Genomic DNA, 20,414 nt, shown 5'->3' with positions numbered 1-20,414 from the left:
GCTGTTCCCTCGACTGAACCGAGACCTGGCAGAGACCATGTCGTCTTCACAGTCGTCCCCCGGGTCACAGGGATGATAGTGTGAGCTGCTGGAGTGTGAGCTGCCTTCAGATCGGCTGTCCATCTCCAGCAGCGCTTCCACACGGCCGAAGCACTTGTCGCATGCGGTCACATCAATGTCACACCGTGCCCTTTTGAGAGAATAAAATACAAACTAAGATGACTTGATTACTTCGATAGCTTTAAATATTAGGGCTGTCAATTTAACATGTTAATTAGATTAAATAATTATACAAAATTAATACACAAAAATTAACAGAAAGGTCTGTTGAAATATCTTCATTTGGGGGCTTCTGCCAGCAACAAAAATTACATAGGATCAATTTGTGATTAACTGTGATTAATTAATTACAGATCATGTAATTAATTAGAGTAATTTTTTAATCATTTGACAGCCCTAATAATATATAATCGAAATGCATCATATTATGCCACTCATTATACACACACACACACACACACATATCTCTCTCTCTCTCTCTCACTCACACACAAACATTGTTTTGGATGCACTGAAAAAAAAACATAATAAACTTACCGATCAGTGTTGAAACAGATTCCATCCTAATTTAGAAAGAAAAGACAAGATGGCTGGTGAGGTTATACAGGCTTCACAAAGACAGAACAACTCCTGGAATCGTTTGAATTGTGAATTATTAAATTACAATGAAACTTTGATTACTAACCTCCGTGTATCCTTGATGCTTTCTCCACTGATCTAGTATCCAATTTACTACCACGACCAGGGAGAGCACAAACAGAAGTCCCAAGCAGAGCCGTGTTGCATCAAGGCCCTGGAACAGGCTTGTTGGCACATCACGGACTAACTGAGGTTGAATTATCACCCTCTCTCGGCTTCTAAAACATTCTTAGTCTCACTATAGAACATATTCTTAATTCTCCAAAGCCATGTCTTTGACAACATGTTCAGACTGCAAACACCACAGCACTGACGCTTGTCCACTTGTCAAAGCTTTATATACCCTGCCGTTGCTACGTGTATGTTACGTCATAGTGCGAACACCCATGTCACAGACCGGATATTCCTGTGACGTTTCAAGCTAGCCTAGTATGACCATCCCATGGATGACCATCCCGATCTAGCGAGCTCACTGCTTCGCGCCGCAATATCGGTCTGGCCTTCGCCCCATAGAGAGCGATTATGTGGGCGGGGCTACTTGCCTTGACAGACAAACACCTTCAGCCAATAAGCATTCAGCAAACTTTTGCCAAATCCAGTCGGAAGAACGGCAAAAACGTATTTTCCACCGATAAACTCCACTAGTGCATACTCTTGTTCTTGTTTAAGTGTTGTGGTTAAGTCTATTTCTGCAATAACTGCACTTATAGCTGTATTTATTCTTCTAACGTTAACGTTACCACTCTTTGCTTCGGGAGCCGCCATGTTTGTTTAGCGAGCGGCAGGGACACGAACCAATCAGGGGCTGCTTTCCACTGTGGGGGCGGGACAGCAGTTAAAACGCAGTCCCTAATTGGCCCGGTATGGTCTGGATTTTGGGATATTCGCTCTGGAGGAGGCGAAAGCCTACGGAAGAGCATTAGGGCCAACAACTGAGTTTATTATTTTTTAAGCTTCTGAGTTTAAAGCCAGAATTTCTGATTTCCAAAAATCGTTTACATGTGCGGCCAGACAGCTCAAGTTTGGATACATTTAGTTGCTGTATGTATCAGTATCTGCTCTGCTGTTTTAGCTAATGTTTGGTAATGTAACGAATAACGTTACAGCTAAAACTTACGAACTATTTGCTAGCCAGCTAGCTAACTGATTTAGCAGGGTGAGTGGGAGACCTCCAACTGACACTCAGATCCGACTTGAGAAGATAACTTTACGCTGCCCGTTTTGTGTTCTCTGCAGGTAGATGGGCAAAAGCTTCACTTTCTAGGCTAACGGTAAAGCTAGGCTAACGCAAGCTTCTTGTCTTTGAAATCGAGTTAAACATGTTTTTGAAAGATTTTTCATGGTGCCCACCCACATCCATTGTATGACCAAAACGGTGGTAGAACAATTATCAGACTTTGTCAAAGGTGCTAGTTTTGTCAACTTTTTGATCTGAACCATTGTTACCATGGATGTATTAATAGAACCACAGTTGATCATCCAGGATCACACCCCTGATTCCTCGCTGTCCAAGTTGGCGTCTCCACGGTATCGTCAGTCAGTAAAATGGTGATGGACAGGTCTCGATGCCTAGGCTACCTTCCCCCGGGAAGAACAGTCAGGTTGAGCTTCAAGGTGTGTCGCCATCCACTCCGAGATGTCAGCCAAACACGCAGCAATGCTTATTGTTGTTTCTGCCTCATATGCTAGTAGGCATTAAGAGGGTAAGTAAGCTATAGCCTACAGTAAGTAAACCATACCCCCAGGGAAACTCACCTTTTAGTGCTGCTGTCCCTGATGGACCAGCTCTATGCTGCTGTTTCTCAGTAACCATGGAGATGGCATGGTTGTCTAGGAGGATAGTACCTGACTGGTTGCTTGACTCCAGATACACACAACCTAGACTGACCACAAGCTGCCTGAGAAAACAGTGTGTGGCCATGGATTAGGTGTACATCACACAGAATCAACCAGATATCTCACAATTCCCAGGTAGAGGAGCACATGGCTGTAACCTATTCAATAATGTTAGATCAAGTTTCATGAAAGGATTTGAGATATCAAACGGGTTCATATCCTTATCGGTGTCTGATGTTCTGTCGCCACCTGGTGGAGATTTAGAGGCTGCTAGAAGTATGAATTCAGGCGTTTCGTAGTCAGGATTTATAGACCTAAATCTCAGCTATCAACTTTTGTTCGAAGCTGATATGACCCTGTGGAGGCCCCCCTGAATTTCCATGGTCACTATTGGAGTTGAGTGTTAAACTAATTTGTGTTGTCAGACCACTGTCTTATTTTGACGTTCCACCGAGTTACTGACTTATGTAAATTGGCATTAATATTTCAATAGACTTGATCAAATTTGTAGTAGCTCATCTCTGACTAGGCCACAACTGGCAAATATCACACTGCTAATTCTTTCATGGTTTTTGTGAGCTGGTTGAGTAAGAAAAGGACTGAGCCTGACTATTCGTGAGCTGTAACCCCCCCAGGAGTCTCCCTTTGGCTACGCCCGTCTCGGTAAACGTCTGCAATGGGAGCTTGTTCAGACTCAATAATGAAGTGAAACGAAATGGCAATTCAGTCTGAGTGTCAGGCTAATTGAATATCAGTTTAGCTGGCTTGTCATGCACAATTGTACAATTGCAGTGATTTGGGTTTAAAAGCTGATGTATAATGCTGACCAGATGTACACTCCAAGAACTACCCCCTGTTGACCACTCACTCATCAGTTGCCTGGTATCATTCCTCTTTCTGAAGTGTTCATTTGTCTCCTCAGGTTGGATCCTGCCCATGCAGTGGCAAGGGACTCCAGTCAGACTGGTCTGCCCCACATCTCCAGCTAACCAGAAGCCCATACCCACCCCTGCTACAGACCCCCCAATGCTCCCACTACCCCCAAGCCTGAGACCACCACCCCCAAGCCTGAGACCACCACCCCGAAGCTGTGGAACAGCCTGCCGCCACAAATTCAGTCTGCCCAGACCCTAGACATGTTTAAATCACAGCTTAAGACTCACCTGTTTTCACTGGCTTTCTAAGGCTAGTTAAGCCATACATCCCTGGCCCTCGTATGACTGTGTTGTTTTTAAATGGTGCATTGTTTGTATGTATTGTCTGTTTTTATTTTATTTATACTGTAAAGCACTTTGGTGCAACTTCGGTTGATTTTAAATGTGCTATATAAATAAAGTTGACCTTGACCTTGACCTTGACCTATCTAGCTCTAACTCTAAATCTTTTTTTCACTCAGTTCACTGAGCACAGCCGTGGGAGCGGTGCTTATTAGCGCGTCAGTATACAACGGAGACCCAAACACAGGCCAAGAATGTTCACAGACTTTATTCTCAAATTAAATGAACATCCAAAACATACATGTAACAACAATTGTCATCTCAAGAGCCTGAGTTGTCACCGTGGCCTCGACATGAGGTTGGTAGGTAGGAAGGTAGATAGGTGAGTGGGTGGCTAAATCGGTGTTGGTGGATTGGTAATCAAGGGGTTATTTGTTATGTCTTGTGTCTCTTCCGTGGCTAGGGTTGGGTGGAACTGGAGTCTGGCTCCTCAGACCTTTCCTGAGGGGCTCAAACGTTGGCCCCACCTGTCTGTCAGAGAGGGCTGGCTGGTCCCGGTCACTTGAGGATGGTGGTTTGGCAGATGGTGCTGCCATCTTCAAAAGAGAATCCGAGCTGGAAGCGGCCTTTCCAGGAAAGACTCCTTCCCACTGATCGCGAAAGCGCCTCCGATGGAGAGCCAGCTTCAGGTCCTGCTTCCACTGGTCGTCAGGCGATTGTGGAACCTTCATCTCAGATTTTCCCTTTGAACCTTCACTCTTGTGAGTAGAGGCAGATGTGCGGACACCACTAGACGTCATGCCGGTGGACAGGTGGGTAGACTTTATCGAGGCGGGGCCGTTTCCCCGTGGTGGTTTGGATAAAAGGGCTGTGCCAGCCGCCCTCTGCATCAGACAGTCCGAGGTAGAAGTGGCCTTTCCAGGAAAGACTCTTTCCCAGTGATCGCGAAAGCGCCTCCGATGGAGTGCCAGCTCCAGGTCCTGCTTCCACTGTGAGTCAGGCGATTGTGGGCGAACCTTCATCTCAGATTGTCCTTTTGGACCTTCACCCTTGTGCGCAGAGGCAGATGCGCCGACACCACTAGATGACACAGCGGTGGAGAGGTGGGTCGATGTTATCGGGGCGCGGTCGTGTCGTCGTGGTGGTTTCGAAGAAGGGTCTGTTTCAGCCGCCTTCTGCACTAGACAGTTCGAGCAGGAATCGGCCTTTCCATGAAAAAATCCTTCCCACTTCTTGCGAAAGAGCCTCCTACCAAGCTTCAGCTTCCAGTCAGCCTCAGGTGACGGTGGAGCGTTCTTCTCAGGTTTTCCCTTTGACCCGACCTGACGTTTAGAGGACGACTTGCCGACACCACCAGAAGCCATGGGGCTGTTCCCTCGACTGAACCGAGACCTGGCAGAGACCATGTCGTCTTCACAGTCGTCCCCCGGGTCACAGGGATGATAGTGTGAGCTGCTGGAGTGTGAGCTGCCTTCAGATCGGCTGTCCATCTCCAGCAGCGCTTCCACACGGCCGAAGCACTTGTCGCATGCGGTCACATCAATGTCACACCGTGCCCTTTTGAGAGAATAAAATACAAACTAAGATGACTTGATTACTTCGATAGATTTAAATATTAGGGCTGTCAATTTAACATGTTAATTAGATTAAATAATTATACAAAATTAATACACAAAAATTAACAGAAAGGTCTGTTGAAATATCTTCATTTGGGGGCTTCTGCCAGCAACAAAAATGACATAGGATCAATTTGTGATTAACTGTGATTAATTAATTACAGATCATGTAATTAATTAGAGTAATTTTTTAATCATTTGACAGCCCTAATAATATATAATCGAAATGCATCATATTATGCCACTCATTATACACACACACACACACACACACACACACATATCTCTCTCTCTCTCTCTCTCACTCACACACAAACATTGTTTTGGATGCACTGAAAAAAAAACATAATAAACTTACCGATCAGTGTTGAAACAGATTCCATCCTAATTTAGAAAGAAAAGACAAGATGGCTGGTGAGGTTATACAGGCTTCACAAAGACAGAACAACTCCTGGAATCGTTTGTATTGTGAATTATTAAATTACAATGAAACTTTGATTACTAACCTCCGTGTATCCTTGATGCTTTCTCCACTGATCTAGTATCCAATTTACTACCACGACCAGGGAGAGCACAAACAGAAGTCCCAAGCAGAGCCGTGTTGCATCAAGGCCCTGGAACAGGCTTGTTGGCACATCACGGACTAACTGAGGTTGAATTATCACCCTCTCTCGGCTTCTAAAAACATTCTTAGTCTCACTATAGAACATATTCTTAATTCTCCAAAGCCATGTCTTTGACAACATGTTCAGACTGCAAACACCACAGCACTGACGCTTGTCCACTTGTCAAAGCTTTATATACCCTGCCGTTGCTACGTGTATGTTACGTCATAGTGCGAACACCCATGTCACAGACCGGATATTCCTGTGACGTTTCAAGCTAGCCTAGTATGACCATCCCATGGATGACCATCTCGATCTAGCGAGCTCACTGCTTCGCGCCGCAATATCGGTCTGGCCTTCGCCCCATAGAGAGCGATTATGTGGGCGGGGCTACTTGCCTTGACAGACAAACACCTTCAGCCAATAAGCATTCAGCAAACTTTTGCCAAATCCAGTCGGAAGAACGGCAAAAACGTATTTTCCACCGATAAACTCCACTAGTGCATACTCTTGTTCTTGTTTAAGTGTTGTGGTTAAGTCTATTTCTGCAATAACTGCACTTATAGCTGTATTTATTCTTCTAACGTTAACGTTACCACTCTTTGCTTCGGGAGCCGCCATGTTTGTTTTAGCGAGCGGCAGGGACACGAACCAATCAGGGGCTGCTTTCCACTGTGGGGGCGGGACAGCAGTTAAAACGCAGCTTCTAAAACCATTGCTCTTTTAGATTAGACTAAACCTTAGCTACCCATTTTATGTGGTTGTGGTAGTAAATTTACCATATTAAGTATATGTTCATATTTGTTTGAGAACAGATGGGGTATTACGAGTTGGTAGTTAACCCAGTGTGCATTTTAGTGTTTGATTGAAGTTAAACTGCTGTCAATTGTTCAGAAAATTTAATTATTTTACTTTCAGCTCTGAAAACTAGAGAAGCATTCCTGGAGCATTAGAGAAGCATTCCTGGAGCCTCAAGATGTGGAAGTGTAAGTTGTGCCATGTCTCATGTTCAGTCAAAGTGCATTTATTGAAACATTATCGGCTTCAACACAGTCAATATTCTACCTTTTCTCCTTTACCATGTTTGTATGAGAACTGCATGTGCACATTCAAAACACTAAATTCTCTCAAGATACACATGACAAGGTTTCATGCTGATAGAGTAGATTGTAGTCCTGATAGTCTTGGTCAGGTGGCTGCAGACATGTTGACATTCAGTTGTCCTCTCTGTGCTTTTAAGCAGCCATTTATTGAAAGAGACATGTTTCTTCATCTTCGAGGACATTTAAAAAACCAAGAAGTTGTGTCATGTCCTTTCAGAGATTGTATGTTTAAAACTTTGACAGCTTACAAAGTGGCAACCAAGCTGATCCTCACAACCAAGAGATTCATTCCTCTTTCAGAGATGGAGTAGCGGTGCCAATTCCAGTTTCCAACTCCAGTCTCACTGGGCAGTCTTCACTTCATCCTCACGCTGCAGTACCAAGATCAAGCATAAGGTATACCTTTTTATTTCTGTAAATGATAACACTTCATTGTAGAGTAAAAAACAGTTTACTATACAAGAGTCAATTGATGGCCTTAATTGATTTGAGCACATGTTTGCATAAATCTTAATTTATGTAAATATTTAATGGGTTGTCTCTGTGCTTGGAGTGCTGGCGACTCAAGAGCAGAGAGCTGCAAGTGCCAATTTGGTGTGTTCATTCTGTTGCAGGTTTTTGCTGTTCACTTAATATGGAAACAACTGTTCTAAAACTAAGGGTCATTGTTGATGAGTGCAATGCCCAAAGACTAGCCTTGCCCTCGCGACCTGAGACAGTGAATGGCCTCCTGCTTGAAGTGAGAGACAGGCTCAACCTTAACTTTGACTTTCGTCTGCAATTTGAAGACCCAGAGTTTAACAATGCCTTATGCAATCTGGTCAATATTGAAGACCTGCCATCAAAGGCAACTGTCAAAATCGTGAGAATAGAGGATCCAGAGCTGAGCTCAACGAGCACAGATGACACGGTGTTACTATCAGATGCATCATCACCTGAGCGTCTTAGCAGGTGGCCGGAGGTCTTCCAAGTTCCAGCATTCTCATACGAGGTGGAGTTTGCATTGGGTGCAGGCAGTGCTGCATTTGAGAAAGAGGGGAAGACCTTGAAGCTGACCAGGGATCAAAAGCACAATATCCTTGACGTGATGGCTGCTGAGATGTACAAACATAAAGCCTATCCAAGTAGCAAGGAAATCGGCAAGGCTGCAGAGGCCCTTGTTAACAAACACCCATGCCTGAAGGAGACCGGATCCAAAACAGGATATGAAGGATGGAAGAACAGCCTGCGTTTCAAAATGGGCAACTACAGGACGAAACTGAGCGAAGCCGGCATAAAAGATGTGGCAGTTAATGCAGGAAAGCGGAGCCGGAGTCATCCAGAGGCTGATGCATCCCGGGTCAACATTAAGCGAGCAAGAAGGGGTGAAGTCAACTATCTCCCAAACTTTCCCAAGGGTGAGAGTGTAGACACCTTGGAAGAGATGAGAAGAGCAATGGCAGAGGAGTATACAAAGAAGGACAAGGACATGACATTCATCCATCAATGCATGCTGAAAACGTTTGCACTCAGGCGTGAAGAAATTGTGAAGTGTCCCCCAACACCCGTTTCAGACTTTAAGGAACGATGGCCAGCCTTGTTTTCTGAAGCTCAAGTAAGTAACACATATTTTAAAGAATACTTTGACGATTTTCAACCTTATCAGATTGGATGTATTTGGATTATTCTCCGATATAATGCTCTGTTTCAGCTTGATATCAGCCCGATACTAGTATTGCTGTGTTCCTCAGTACAAACTAACATCTTACCTGTGTGCATGCCTTTGCTTGTATTTTGCAGCTCTATCTGGAATTCCACAGAATCACCAACCAAAACCTGCCCTATGTCTTCTTTGCGGCTCTTGACAACCATGCTCCAAAACTGATCAGACTCTACAAACAACGCAGGACCGGAGCCAATGCTGAAAAGATGGCAGAGATTCTAACAGCATATGAGGAGCAAGTAAGTGTCCTATTGAAGGCAAGTGTATGCTTTCTTGCCATAAAATAACTGGTATTAAGTGTATTTGTCTTTCTTGTCTTGTTTGTCTTTAAGGATAAGAATGACATCTGTGCAGCCAGAACAGCAGCCCTGGTTGGCCTACCACTGTACTTCAAAGAGGACTCGTCAGAAGTATTCAGGACCTGCACGGTAATCCCCCTCATTATTAGTTTTCCTGCACTCTTCTGTACTCATATGCACAGTCTTTAATGGCATTTTTGTGCTTCACGTTGCTTTATACCTCCTATGGTGTTATGCTGACCTTTTATAGTCAGTTTTTGTGTGGGTGTGTGGAGGTGGGGTCCCAGCTAAGAATGTGTCCTAAGATTTTTATTCTGCCCCCTGTTTAGGAGAGTAACCTTGAAGAAGTCCAGGAGGGTGCCGTGGCACTTGTGGCGGTTCTGGGAGAGGATGAAGAGGTTGCGCCTGAGGCGGTACCGTTTAAACCACTGTATGTTGTCCAGGAATTTACATCCAAACACCTTAGCCTTTGTCTTTGTAATTTATCACCTCCCCCCAAGTCCCCTGCAAAACCCCAGTTTCAGTCTAATGTAAAACACCAACTCTCCCCTCTTTTGTAATTGTGAACACACTCTGCATAGCTCTTCCTCATCTCTTTGTTTAGGTCGGAGGGGCCCCACCTTGGTCTTCCTCGTCCTGATTCAGAGCTTTGTTTTCTTTGTTTTCTCATGTCACATGTTTTTACTCTTGGCCACGCCTGCCATTCATGTACAATGCAGTAGCCAATCACATCCTGGAAACACTGTACCTTTTGTTTGGACTGTACATAAGCCACAGCCAGAAGTGACTGACTTCACTTCTCTGACAAACCACCTTTGTTTGCGTTGTTCAGGAAGTCCTTGCGCAAGTATTTGATTTCATTCAATAAACCAGACTCAACCTTTTGAACGTATCTTGGTAAATCTTTGGACTAGACAAGTCTAAAATACTATCACAGTTTGGCGACGCGGATGATCTGGGAGGACTACCTGCGTGTTGCCGGGATTCCAGTGGATAGGACTGATCGACAGACGTGTCGGTCCATATGGGCTTGGAAAATCAATTTTCTCTCTTGCGCCAGAGCGCTAGCCGAGATTATTTCCTCAGTTCTGCCACTGGATTCCTGAGGCTCACAGGTACGTTTAAACGAACCCTCTTGTGGTTCTGAGTTGTATTTGCCTTGATTTGGTTCGGTTGTGTTGGTCTGGATTGGTTGAAAACAGGAAACCCCAGCGTGGGTATTAAGTAAGTAACTATCCAAGGAGATGTGAACAGCAATATACATATTTATATCGTATTGTCGTTTTGACTTCGTCCTTGTTTAGGCTACCGGGGGTTCTCTTCAGAAGAGGTGTAATTTTGGGGTTGGGACTCGCTCCCTTACAGTTGATGTAGACTACAGTTTAGATTGTTTGTCGGCTCGGCTGTAGTTAAGAAGTGAAAGTGCACTTCTAGGATAACGTTTTGGGTTGCTTTAGCTCGATGTTCCAGAATTAGCACAGAAGGGAACCTATTGAAGTTCGCAGATAGTGCGATTTCCACAGGGTTGAAGTTCGCAGTGAGTGCGATTTCCACAGGGTTGAAGTTCGCAAATAGTGCGATTTCCACAGGGTTGAAGTTCGCAAATAGTGCGATTTCCAAATGGGTTGAAGTTCGCAGTGAGTGCGATTTCCAAATGGGTTGAAGTTCGCAGTGAGTGCGATTACCAGCTAATCTCCGGAGTGTCTGTTTTTTGTCCCCGAACGGGGTTGTGTTGTCTTTATGTTTGTCTAAGCGCTATTTTTCGCCGGCTCAGTGGGATTTTTGATTGCATTTTTGAGCCTCGGCTCTTGATTGTATGTTTGTTATGCGCGCCATGGATCCAGGTAAAGTATTGTTTTGTACCCTTTTTAGACTGTTAAAATTCTGCTAGATTCCCAGTAGGCTAGCTAACTGGTTGCCTAGGAGACGCCGGAAAACAACTCCCGGTGATCCGCCTTGAGCCAGAGGGAGAACAAAGAGATTCCTGACTGAGTGAGTACTAAGCGAATTTAATGTCTTAATGTGTGTTTCTTTCGAAATTGTATTCTTTCCCGCCGTGAGTTAACCATAAGGTTTCCTTTCATTGCTGTTTTGGGGTTTTGGGCTGCGTCGTGGTTATTTAGGGATTTGTTTCTTTAAATTTCCCCGCGCTGCCAAAGACAACTTCCGGGTCATACATGCAACATTTTGGGATCACCACTAGGTGTCCCTGTAACCCCGGCTACTAAAATATGCTAGAGGAGGTTAGGGAGGGGGAGTGGGCACCCCTGGACCTAGCCTCCAACAGACGGGGGCGGAGCCGCAAGGTCCCAGCGGGCACGTTAAATAAGCATATAGTGCTGGGGAGGTGACTGAAGGCCCCCGTGTCTGAGGAAGTATGAATTAACATACTGCTCTGGTACCGTCTAGTCAGCACTGTGTCGCCGTTAAGGGGTTGGCACTGTGTGGTACGTGGACGACAGTCCACACCTAAGCAGAGGGGCGTTAGAGACGACCTCTGTGAATAGGCAAGGCTGGTGAAAACGGTCAAAGTTCTAATATTCATAGCACAAGTGGAATTAGGATCAGACCGTCGGTTCTGAGCTGGGTGACTAACAATCACTACGGTGTCCGGGATCGCTATCGACTGGGTCACCGGCCGGTCGGGTCGCATATGGCAGTAAGACCTGAGATGGCCGCCGCGCTCGGCTCAATGTACAGTCAGGCCACTACAAGCCAAAAGCGAATGCGTTAGTAGGCGAGTAGTGCTTCTGTGATCGGTGGGCTTTGAAAAGAAGACACCGGGAAGCAGAAGGCTGAGCTCTCATTCCAGGGGAGCCTGGCTTGAGGCCTCGGACGGAACGGGGTCTAGCCCGGGATTGCGCCCTGAATGGGAGGTCCGAAAGACTTAAGCGCACAGAATTCTACTGCTAAACGTGTCTAGCCTGAGGAGATTGTTGCGCTCAAGCATTATTCTGCGAGCGTTTGTTGGCAGATTTTCGTTATGTGCTAAAGCATTTTCGATTTCTTACATCCACATCTGACATTTTTTAGTGTTAAATTCTAAGATTCTAAGCAGCTAGAGGTGGTTGAGATGTCTAGGTTAAGGGAAAAGCCTGTTAATACTATAGACTGGTCTGTTTTTAAGATTTGGGAGAGAGTAGCACGAGAGCGGGTTTTTAGGTCAGGAAGGAAAGATAAGGAGATTCAGCAAACAGTCTCTCCGCCATTTCCCCAGCAGAATAACTCTGATTTAAAATTAGATTCCCCCCCCCCCTCGACTCGTTGCTCCGTGCTCACACCCAACCAGGCTGTTCTTTCCCCTTTTCATGCTCCCGCCATTAGCCACGCCCCTTCTCTCATTTCGCCCCTTTCTACGAGGTATAAGGAAGATTTGGCTAGAGCTATATCTGAGGCTAAGGTTAATTTGGAACAACTGCAAATGGCTAGAGATAGTCTGGAGGGACCGCAAATACACGCGCCTCTGATACGCTGCCCAAACCCTGTTCCTCGCCCTTCACAAATAAATTATGCAGCTGGTTATGCGGCCTGGACTCCAGAGATTACGGTTTATAGACCCTGGCGCTCTGATGAACTACGTGAAATAGCTAAAACCTTGCCCGATCCAACCAAAGACATTGACGAGTTTGAAAATCTTTTTAACAGTTTAGTTCGTATGTATGAGCCTCACGCAGAGGAAATCGCCATGATCATGAGACAGTGCCTTGGGCTAAAATGGGTGGATGTGAAACATCCGTTTGACATTGCATTGCCTTTTAATCATGCCGATTTTTCTGACCAAAACACTGCGCTGTTGAACAGAATCAAAACTCGATTCCCTAAAAAGATGGATTGGGACCGTATAACATATTGCAAACAAAATTCCGATCAACAGTTCGAGAAATTTTGGGAACGACTAGAATCAGTTTTCGCCGCACACAGTGGCATGGACAAAGCGAACGCCGATTATAAAAAGATTTTGAAACAACAATTGATGAATAACTCTCTCTCCTCTTTGTCCGACCAAGTTAGGTTGATGTGCCACACCTGGGAATCGACTTCTCTCGAAGAAGTTGTTGATCATTTCCGCTATGCGGAGCGTCTTCGTGATCACATTGAAGAGAGGGAGTTGAAAGAAATGAAGCTAGGTGCAGCCAGATTACAAGCTGCTCAGTTACAACAGCTGGACAATCAAACTGCTAGGGCGAGGTGGAACCAACAACGACCAGAGGGGCGACAGAGAAACAATAGGAAGCGTTCTGGTAGGGTTAGGCGAGGAAAAAGGTATAATCGAAGTGAAGACAGAGACGATTCATGTTACCATTGTGGTCAGTATGGTCACTGGATGGCACAGTGTCACAGCTACCGCAGGCAAATTGAAAGGGAGAATCCTGCAACCTGGGATTCGGCGCCACCTGCTGGAGTGAACAACCCATAACAGTCATGACTAGGCCAGGAGGGACCGTCAGATAGAACAGCTGTGAAAAAGGAACAGAAGGTTCATATTTGCCAGTGTCTTAATCTGCATACAGCATCTCCTAACCCAATTTATATTTTTTTTTAAATGAGTATGTTAAATATCTCATGTTTATAGTTTGAGGCACATTCATCGGGCCTGAGTTTTTTTTCTGAGTGGTTTTTTACAGACAACTGTCGTTCCGGGAGTGATGGGTGAATGCCGAACCAGGAGACGGGCACAGGACACCGGAGGTTACTGGCCTGTTTCCCTACAGATGGGCGATCTGGTTTTCGTGAGATGCAGACCAACGCCATGTCACCAACTCACTGTGAGCGACAGATAAGTATGAAACAGGAGCAGTGCCCAAATACTCTGTCCTCAAATGAAGAAGAGGGAGGTTTTTGATTAGTTAATTGTAAATGAAGCCAGTTCATTTTAGTGTCATTTTCTTTGCCCCATCTCTATTTTTATCCTGACTTCAGGAAATTTTTGCTTTCACCCCTAGGGGGTGTTGTTTTGTTGAGACGAGAATATGGTTATTTTTTTTTTCATAAAATCGTGAGAGAAATGCTAGAGCCAAACCCAATTGCCTTGATCATGACTGGGGACTGGGCGTGTTGAAGTCATTCTAACGCTGCCCCTGATGTCACTGTAGGCTACTACGGACTGGCTCTAAATGACACTTGAACAGTCACCCTGTTTAAGTTTTCCTGACAAAATAACAATATTTTTTCCCCAAAGCAGGAGCTTGCGCTTAACCATGTTTCTGAGTATCTCCTACAGACTGTTGAATAACCGTTCCTGACCAAAGAAGGGAACAGGGAGACCAGACCAGAGGACTCTCTTTTGCTCTGTTTTGTCTCTGTTTGTCTCTCTCATCTGTGGATCCACAGACGGAGCACTTCATCAGCCTGTGCTGGAGGCGGGAGCGCCGAGGTGAGCCCTCCAGCAGCACGACCCGGGCCGGCCCTACGTGGAGCAGTACAGGGATGGACCGGGTTCAGTTCAAGAGCCTACATTTCTGACCTACAAGCATCTGCTCCACCTGCGGAGAAAAAAGAAATGAAGGACTAAGTGCACATTTCCACCACCAAACTAACCTGTATCTAGGGCCTAATGACAAACCTGTACTACCTCGTTCATGTTTTCATTATGCTTTCAAACTAGCCCACGGGCCAGATCATGTTTCAAAAACAGGGGTAGTGGAGGATGTTAACAGATGTCTCCAACAGAGTGAGGACCGCCATTTCCTGAGGCTAAGGAGGGGTTCCTGCATCACATCTCTCCTGGGGGTTGGGTCCTGATCCGCGACCTGGGGCCGTCCCCACGCAGACGGCCGCCAGAGTAGCTGAGAGAACTTCGACGCCGTTGCGTCCCAAACCAAGGAGCAGATGAGCAGCCTGAGAACAGGCCAGAAAACATGGAAGAGAAGAGATGTAGCGGGGTGAACCTACCCGTCAAAGAGATGTAGCGGGGTGAACCTACCCGTCAAAGAGATGTAGCGGGGTGAACCTACCCGTCAAAGATGGAACAATCAGGACCATGGCATTCTGGCCTGGGTGGAATAGCTGTCAAAAGTAGCAGAGGACAGTCCACCAGGGGATCGCAAACACCAGGAGATCAGAATGCAGCTGAACCAGAGGGCTCAGAGGCCAAAACCATGGGCCATCACACTGTCCTCTCCTCTGACGAGGAATCGGAGGAAAAATGACCTTGCTGGTCACCTCCTCACAAGATGCACCACACACGCACACACACCTGCACACACTAACATTGAACATAACTGATTTCAAGCAACGTGACATCGAAGTTGCGATCTAGAAGAGAAGACGCCTTGCATTCCCCAATGACATTCTATTGCCCAAAAGAGAAGTGCCACCTAAATGACTGTTGGGATACACTGTGAACAAGAGTGACCTTGACAGTCACCGCCACACTCTCCCCTCCTCTGATGAGCAATCGGAGACTGACCTTGCCGGTCACCTCCTCACAAGAGTGAATGAACTTTGAAATAATCTGAAAAATATCATATTTGTTTACAAGAGTTGCAATGATTGAAACATGAGTTGATAAATAAGTTTGGGTTTTTCCTCTAAATTGACCAAGAGGTTTTTTGCCCCTCTTACACTGGTAACCATTTTATCTTTTTTTGCCTTGTTAAATCAAGTTTGTTTTTTGGTGAATGGTTGTCCACTCTTAGACTATAAATAGTATATAATCATGTCATTTTTTTTTATCTTGTTTCCTGTCAAATTTCTGAAGCAAGGGGTTTTGGTGTGTGATTTTGCACGTTGAGAGAAAATAATTAAAAAAAAAAAAAAAAAAAGAGATGTTTTTTTTTTTCTCCACCTAGTGGAGAGATTATTTCCTTTCCACATGTATAGCATAGCTGACTGTTTACACTGTGTTTGGATTTTATTTTTGTGTGCCTGTTCAGGCACAAATGAGGGATTGTCCAGGAATTTACATCCAAACACCTTAGCCTTTGTCTTTGTAATTTATCACCTCCCCCCAAGTCCCCTGCAAAACCCCAGTTTCAGTCTAATGTAAAACACCAACTCTCCCCTCTTTTGTAATTGTGAACACACTCTGCATAGCTCTTCCTCATCTCTTTGTTTAGGTCGGAGGGGCCCCACCTTGGTCTTCCTCGTCCTGATTCAGAGCTTTGTTTTCTTTGTTTTCTCATGTCACATGTTTTTACTCTTGGCCACGCCTGCCATTCATGTACAATGCAGTAGCCAATCACATCCTGGAAACACTGTACCTTTTGTTTGGACTGTACATAAGCCACAGCCAGAAGTGACTGACTTCACTTCTCTGACAAACCACCTTTGTTTGCGTTGTTCAGGAAGTCCTTGCGCAAGTATTTGATTTCATTCAATAAACCAGACTCAACCTTTTGAACGTATCTTGGTAAATCTTTGGACTAGACAAGTCTAAAATACTATCACAATGTTCAAGTTGTCCTTGAGGATGAGGTTGTGATGACTGTCAGATCTTGGACAGAAGCTGTGGTGGTTTTGTTTGGCGTGATGTATGCTCTCCACTTGAGCTACCCAAAGAAGATGAGCAGCTTCTTTGAGTTCATTCAGATCGTGTTCCTAAAGCTTGAGGGTGGGCGCAAGGAACTTCCTTCCAAGTTGCAGTCCTTGAAAAATGAGCTGGAGTAGGCTAGTTGGAAGTATACAGAGTAGAGTCCTTGGATGAAAGGGCAGAGCCACCACAATATACCAACCACTGTTTATTTATTTATTTTTACTTACCTCCCCTTGAGCTAACTATCAAATATGCAGGTTTATTTTCCCTGTCAATTCAGCCAGACTTAACCTGCATAGGACCGATGATGACCTTAGTATATCCTACCAGTATTCCTGATGACCCTAGTATATCCTACCAGTATTCCTGATGACCTTAGTATAGCCTACCAGTATTCCTGATGACCCTAGTATAGCCTACCAGTATTCCTGATGACCCTAGTATAGCCTACCAGTATTCCTGATGACCCTAGTATAGCCTGACAGTATTCCTGATGACCTTAGTATAGCCTGACAGTATCCCTGATGACCCTAGTATAGCCTGACAGTATCCCTGATGACCTTTGTATAGCCTACCAGGAATATTGGTAGGCTATAGTAAGGTCATCAGGAATATTGGTAGGCTATACTAAGGTCATCAGGAATACTGGTAGGCTATACTAAGGTCATCAGGAATACTGGTAGGCTATACTAAGGTCACCAGGAATATTGGTAGGCTATACTAGGGTCATCAGGAATACTGGTAGGCTATACTAAGGTCATCAGGAATATTGGTAGGCTATAGTAAGGTCATCAGGAATATTGCTAGGCTATAGTAAGGTCATCGGAAACACTGGAAGCTATACTAAGGTCATCAGGATTAGCATTAGTATAGCCTACCAATGTTCCTGATGACCTTAGTATAGCTTCCAGTGTTTCCGATGACCTTACTATAGCCTACCAGTAATCCTGGTGACCTTAGTATAGCCTACCAGTATTCCTGATGACCTTAGTACAACCTACCAGTATTCCTGATGAACTTAGTATAGCTTCAAGTATTCCTGATGACCCTAGTATAGCCTACCAGTATTCCTGGTGACCATAGTATAGCCTACCAGTATTCCTGATGACCTTACTATAGCCTACCAGTATTCCTGGTGACCTTAGTATAGCCTACCAGTATTCCTGATGACCCTAGTATAGCCTACCAGTATTCCTGGTGACCTTAGTATAGCTTCAAGTATTCCTGATGACCCTAGTATAGCCTACCAGTATTCCTGGTGACCATAGTATAGCCTACCAGTATTCCTGATGACCTTACTATAGCCTACCAGTATTCCTGGTGACCTTAGTATAGCCTACCAGTATTCCTGATGACCCTAGTATAGCCTACCAGTATTCCTGGTGACCTTAGTATAGCCTACCAGTATTCCTGATGACCTTAGTACAACCTACCAGTATTCCTGATGACCTTAGTATAGCTTCAAGTATTCCTGATGACCCTAGTATAGCCTACCAGTATTCCTGATGACCTTAGTATAGCTTCAAGTATTCCTGATGACCCTAGTATAGCCTACCAGTATTCCTGGTGACCATAGTATAGCCTACCAGTATTCCTGATTCCATAGTATAGCCTACCAGTATTTCTGATTCCATTAGTATAGCCTACCAGTATTTCTGATTCCATTAGTATAGCCTACCAGTATTTCTGATTCCATTAGTATAGCCTACCAGTATTTCTGATTCCATTAGTATAGCCTACCAGTATTTCTGATGACCTTAGTATAGCCTACCAGTATTTCTGATGACCTTAGTATAGCCTACCAGTATTTCTGATGACCTTAGTATAGCCTTACTTCACTCACTCAAACACACAATTTGTTGAACTTGACAATTCACACCTATGTAGGAAGCATTTCAGTGTAGCAATATGTTTTGATTGGTATACTCTCTTCAGTCAAAACTGTAACTGTTCATGTTCATACATAATGTTGACATTGATTACTGTTTCATTTTGAAAATATTATGCAGAAAATACTGTGCAGCTTATTTGATTTTATTTAACTTTTTGTTATTTAAGTTAATTGATCTTTCTCTCTGGTATTCTCCATACAGTTGCTCTTGTTTTCTCTATTCTCTCCATCTCTATTCCTCTCTTGTTAAATTTCAATAATATATTCTGCAATGTAAAATGTTCAATCCAGGGAGTGTTGAAAAAAATACTTTTTACAATTTTTTATAAAATGATAATAAATTTGAATGTGTTGCATTTAAAAGATTAAGTGTATTTTATTTATGCATGTGATGAAATAATGGGGTGTTAGATGCTTATTAATAACAAATTGATTCTTGATGCACTTTGCTAGTTTTCTTTTAAGTTGACACAACTCTAATGATTCATTGCAATCGGTTTCCTTAAATGAATTAAGTTGCTAGGTTTCATTATTGAGCCAGTATAACTAAAACCATTTATTTTAACAATGTAGGGAAAATGAGTTGTTGCAGCTTGAGTTAAATAAGTATAATAAAAATGGTGCATTTAAGTAAGTCCTACTTCATATAAATGATTCTACTTCAAATGGTTTTAATGAGTACATAATACTATTACATGTGAGTTACACTTACTCAGTAATATTTACTATTTGTATATTGATCAGAGTGAGTAAACTTTACTCAGTTCACTTAAGTAGAGGTAACAATGGTCATTCTTGTTGAACTTACTCACACTGAAGAGTTCCAAATACTCTAGTGAATTGAGTTATCAAACTCAAATGGTTCAAGGCAATCGGTTTCCTTAATTGATTTGAGTTGAGTTAACTCATCAGGTTTTACAGTGTATGAATGGCTGAAACTGTGGGAACTTTTAAGCGAGATCTTAAGACTCTTTTAATCTCACTTTCATCATGTATTTTTTCCTGTTTTAATAAAAGAAAAAAACACTTTTAATTATTTTTTACTGTTTCTTACTTCTCTTTTACCATATATGATCTGTCCTGTTTAATTTTCTTATTTTTATCTACTATTTTAATTATGATTTTATTTATTCTGTAAAGCACTGTGTGCTACATTTGCTCGTATGAACAGTGCTATATAAATAAAGTTACCTTTGACTATGTAACCAGTAAAATAAAGTATCTCAACAGTGTGAAATTATATAGGGACTGTACCTGTCCTGATGGAATTCTATAGAGGGTTTTAGAGCCTCATGGTTCAGGTTCAGTCACTATCTCCTTATCATTGGTCACTGTGATTAGAATGTTGGCCTGGGTAAGAAGGGCTTATTCAAACTCTGTGCTGGCAAGTTCTCCTCAAACAATGTGGTTGTAAGTTGATACATTCTTCCTGTTGCAACAAATGTCTGGCGAACATGGCCGTGTGGAGGCGAATGTGCAGTAATGATCGGTAATGCAGGAGAGGACTCTAATGACGTCAACACTGCAAGCAGAGTGGGCTGCCAATACAGTCGTGCATTTAAATTACAGCAGTAGGTGTAATTGTGGGATGGGAGGTGTAATTATGAGTCCTTTGCTGGGAGAAAATGACAAAGGCATTGGTGAGCTGCTACCACAGACATGGGAGTGGGCATGGAGGGGAGTATGACAGGTTAAACTTACAGTAGGAAGCCCTTGCTGCACATAGTCCTCACTGTCAGAAAGAGTTACCTTCAGACTGCCAACATGACTGGTGAAGTCATGAAGTAGATTTGATCTTTTGACTTTGAATCTACTGTATTTTCTGGTCTGATATGCATTTCAAAAGTTATACTGTGCTTTTAATTTAAATACAGGATGCATTGATTCAACACATTTCTCAATCATACAGTACAAGTGTTTAAACAGGTATAGTCAATATATGATAATGTGGTGCAATATACTGGTCCTCTCT

The sequence above is a fragment of the Borostomias antarcticus genome (genome assembly GCF_949987555.1).
Source record: "Borostomias antarcticus genome assembly, chromosome: 7".
Classification (NCBI taxonomy): Eukaryota; Metazoa; Chordata; class Actinopteri; order Stomiiformes; family Stomiidae; genus Borostomias; species Borostomias antarcticus.
This window is presented reverse-complemented; position numbering follows the sequence as displayed.